The following is a 4,611-nucleotide window of genomic DNA, read 5'->3' on the forward strand; positions in this document are numbered from 1 at the left end:
TTGAAAATTAATTTAGGAGTCCTTAGCTAACATTTTAGGAAAAGAAGGGCATTGAATAAGACAAGAGAATGTGGAAACAGATGGCAAAAAATAGACCATTTTATAAATAGCCACGTGCACCCCACACAGTTAATAGCCAATATACTTAACTCTGGCCACATCTCTCGACTTCTTCCCAAAATAAGATGTATTATTGGAAAATGGGGCATAAAAAAAAAAAAAATCGGCTCAAATGAAGAAACGCTGTTTGCCTTTGGTTTACATTTTAGCACAGTTTAAACCTCCTTTCACATAAATAGAAAATAATGAACACAGAGACATATCACCCAAGCAATAAGCATGAAATGCAGAGATTAAATTTTTTTTGCCTTCAAATTTAACCCTGGAAGATAAACACAAGTTTTGAGCCGTGCACTCAGCTATCTTTTGTCAATTTTAATTTAGACTATCTGTCTGCTCTTAGCCGTTTGAAAATATCATTCCATTTTTTTTTTCTGTAAAGTGAGTATGCATCTGGGAGATCTTGTTTCCCCCCACCAGCTCTCAGAGGGGTCCCCTCGGAAACTTCTGCTGCATCACTGTAGGCGAAAATATGAAGTTATCTCTAGACTTAGCCGTCATTGGCTAGGGCAACGATTACTCCGGAGACATTTCATTCTCTTCTCTCCACAGCCCAAAGCGTCATTTCTGCTCAACAGAAATGAAGCCAAGCTCCAGCTCCCTCCAGATGGTTTAGGCTCTTTCATCAATGGGAAAAAATAAAAAGCAGAGGTAGAGATGGGTGTAGTTCGTATAAAGTCCATGAGTTACTAATTTGGGGAAAGGAAAAAAAGAAAATTCCAGAATCCCGTTTTCATGCTCAGCTATTGCTAACTCACAAAGTTGGCTTTCAATGAAGAAGAAATCTAACGGTTTTCGGGCCCCGTACATTTTCTTTAACACGTACCTTTCGTTGAAAATTCAAAAGGGAGGGACTAGACAGAACCGAAGTCTCGCACGCTTTTATTTTAAAAACAAAAAGCCCCAGCTAAGCAAAACTGGTGAGGAAAATTCTTCTAGAAACAAGAATAGGACAAGCTAGCCCTCCAAAGAGTTACACATGTTACAAAGCTACGGTACCTAGTAGAAGAGCCCTGGTGCATGGATAGGTAGGAAGACTGGAATGGAAGAGAGAGTCCAGAAATAAATCCATTTAAAGATGAGCGTTTAGTTAGCAACGAGGGTGGCTTTGCATATCAGTGGGGACAAGAACTGATTGGGTGGGGACTTACTGACATCAATTTCAATAAGTAGCTATGGGGGGAAAATAAGTTAGATCTCCAACTCCCTCTTTGTACCAAAAAAAATCCAGATGTCTGAAGGATTTGAACATTAAAAAAAAAAAATGAAACGCTTCTAAGAGAATTTCATTATTCTGACAGACTATTATCCCCAAGTGGGAAAGGCCTCTGTAATAAAGACTAAAAATCCAGGATCCCTTTAAAAGGGGGAGAAGAGGGGGCACCTGGGTGGCTCAGTCGGTTAAGCATCCAACTCTTGCCTTCTGCTCAGGTCATGATCTCATGGTTCCTGAGTTCGAGCCCCACATTGGGCTCCACGTGGACAGTGCAGAACCTGTTTGGGATTCTCTGTCTGTCTCCACTCCTCCTCTCTAAATAGATAAACAAACAAACTTGAAAAATAAAAATAAATAATTTTTAAAAGGGAAGGGGAAGGGATTCGACTACATTAAATTATTTTCAACTGTCTACGTTGAAAAAAAAAAGCACATAACAGTAAAAAAAAAAATTAAATTAAATTAAAAAATCTATGTCTACTACCCCCAAATAAGAGAAAATCAAGCTTGTCTTGTGTCAGAGCTGCGGTTCGTGGAATTTAGGTCAAGACAGACCTAGGGCTCATCTGGGTCTGAGCAAGTGTCTGAGCCTCACTCAGAGGAGGAAGGCCAAGTACTCTCTTCGTGCATGCTGTTGGGATTACATGCAACAGTACAGGACGCGGAATGTTCATGGCTGCGTGGAGAGGCAAGCAAACATGGCCTTGGGCAAGTTCTGAAGATGGAGTCATATTTTATACGGATTTTAATATATTTCATAGCACCTTTCACATGGCAAAAATTCAAGAAATGGTGGCTACCGTATTTATTAATTTGATTAATTAATTAACTAAGTTAATTAATTACTGATGTGTGTGTCAATATACCTTTTAATGCATGTAATGTATTCATACACACTTAAATACTCCAAACATCACTTCCACTCATATCGTTTTATATCAGGAGTTCGGTGCCCACAGATGGTCTTTGCTGCACCTGCCAATATCGAAACGCAGCGCGAGGAGAGGTGTTCTGCGTTTTGAGACGACAACGAAATCACACTCGGCTGGGAAATGAAGAAAGGCTCCACGGGGTTGACAATTAGAGAAGGGCACAGGCAGGAGCAGGTGGACCAGAGAGCACGTCGCGTCTCCAAACAGGTGCCACGAGGCGCAGCGTGAGCCCCAGCGGGTTAGCTGTCGAGACAGTCCCCCACCCATTGGGCGCCATTGGCATGCCTCCGCTTGTAAGGGGGGGCTTTTGCCGTGCTGGTCTACATTTGCTTTTCAAACCGTGCAGATCTGTAGGCTCGTCGCAGCAAGATCGGTGCTAACCAGATACCAGCTGTGCAGGTGGTCAGGTTTCTCTGATCCCAGGCTACTAGAGCTGGGGCAATAAAGAACGATCGCTTCGATGGAGTTAACACTACTCTCCGCCAGGCACTGTACCTGGCGATTCATATCTATATATATCCAGCCAAATATTTATGAAGTACCATTCTGGCCTCCTGGTGTGACAGGTGCCGGGGATGACTGTCCCTGACACCACCCCTGACTTTGTAATGCTCACAGCTCAGGAGGGTACATGAACCCGTAACCAGGCGGCTCTGATACGGGTGACGTGTGTCGCAAAGGACACTCTACCCATCACTGGGGCTCAGCGAACACTTCCAAGGGGAGGTGCTCCAGGCACGGGGAGGTGCCGAAGGGGGAAGAGGACAAGAAGGGAAAGAAGGTGACCTCCACAGGGGAGACTGGGGCTGAAAGGGAGCACAGGAGGTCCGAGAAGCCAAAGGTCCCCAGAGCGTTCCGGTGGGGCTGGGAGAGATGGGGCTGTAGAGGGCATGAGGGCCTGCGAGGTCGCGGGCTCCACCTCGAGAGAAGTGGGAAGCCACTAGAACGTCGTAAAAAGGCTTACTCAAAATTGTGTTTCTGAAAGACCACTCTGGCTGCCGAGGAGACGATGGACGGGGGCAGGGGCAAGAGTGTAGTCCCGGGGTTGGAGAGAAGCGAGTGTCACGGAGGCAGGGAAGGGATGGGATTAGGGACGGGGTTTGTGCGGAAGAGGAAAGAGTTAAGGGTAAGGCCCCGGCCTCTGGTTTGAGCAAGTGAGTGCCTGTCGGGGTAGAAAACGTGAGACAGTCCGTCCTCACAGTGACATTGTGAGGTCGAAATTGTTATTCCCATTCACCTGATGACAAAACAGAGGCTCGGTGGAGTTAAGCTGAAAGTTCAAGATCACACTGCGGTCAAGCCGGTGACTGCAGAGTTAACCTTCTTACTGTGCTCGGCTGAAGAGGCCGTTCCAGGTCCCCTGACTCAACCTCTTCCTCCTACTGGGGGGCTCTGGAGGCTCTGGGAAGGTGTACCGCTCATCCAGGGTCACGCTGAGTTACTAGAAGGCAGACCGTCCCTGGAGGCCGGGTGTCTCGGCTCCCACCGGCATCACGACATCCCTTTGACACCACTTAGCACCGGGGTTTACCTCCGTGACCAAAGAGATGGACGGGGCAGCAGTGGGCAGCCTGGAGCATCGTGGCGCTGGCTGGAAGGGGTGCTGGGCCCTGTCCAAGCTCGGGCGCTGCCAGGACTCCCCAGGCACACCCGATCTCCGGGGTCCCCCACCTGCACACGTTCAAAGCTTCCACAAGACGCCCTGAGAATCTCTGTCTTAAATGCCTGGTGCTGATTCTAATCTCCTTCCAGGCTCTCTCTGGCCTTGCTTCTCCGCCTCAACACGTTCACAGCAGGTCTGAGACAGGGTCCCTCCCGGGCTGGGGGGGGGGGGGGGGGGAGACTGACGCTCATCCCTCCACTTGCTCCTGACCCTAAGGAAGAGTGGGATTGAAGGACTATATAAGCTTGGGGGGCACCTGCGTGGCTCAGTCGGTTAAGCGGCCAGCTCTTGGCTGCAGGCCATGACCTCACGGTCATGGGGTCGTGACCCATGGGGTCATGGGGTCATGGGGTCATGGGTCATGGGTTCAAGCCCCGTGGTCAGGCTCTGTGCTGATAGCTCGGAGCTTGCTTCGGATTCTCTCTCTCTCTCCCTCTCTCTCTGCCCCTCCCCCCGCTCACACTCTCTGTCTCTCTCTCTCTCAAAATAAACACAATTTTTTTACAAAAGAACTATAAGCTTGCGGTTTGCACAGACTAGGTTCAAACCCTGGCTTGTCACGCCTGACCCCATGGCCTTAGGCAAGTTCTGAAGATGGAGTGCTATTTTATATGGATTTTTAATATCTTTCATAGCAGCTTCCACCCGGCAAGCATTCAAGAAATGGTGGCTATTATATT

At 47.9% G+C, this 4,611-nt stretch overlaps 1 long non-coding RNA gene across 1 annotated transcript; it reads right to left on the minus strand.

The window, feature by feature from the left end:
* Positions 1-2,187: 2,187 nt before the first annotated feature.
* LOC132664785 (uncharacterized) lies at positions 2,188-4,040 on the minus strand. Its single transcript, XR_009603834.3, has 2 exons — positions 3,233-4,040; positions 2,188-2,701 (listed from the first exon to the last, which is right to left on the minus strand). It is a non-coding gene; the product is annotated as an uncharacterized LOC132664785 (long non-coding RNA).
* Positions 4,041-4,611: the final 571 nt, after the last annotated feature.

The sequence above is a fragment of the Panthera onca genome, chromosome F2, assembly GCF_046562875.1.
Source record: "Panthera onca isolate mPanOnc1 chromosome F2, mPanOnc1 haplotype 2, whole genome shotgun sequence".
In the NCBI taxonomy this organism is placed as follows: Eukaryota; Metazoa; Chordata; class Mammalia; order Carnivora; family Felidae; genus Panthera; species Panthera onca.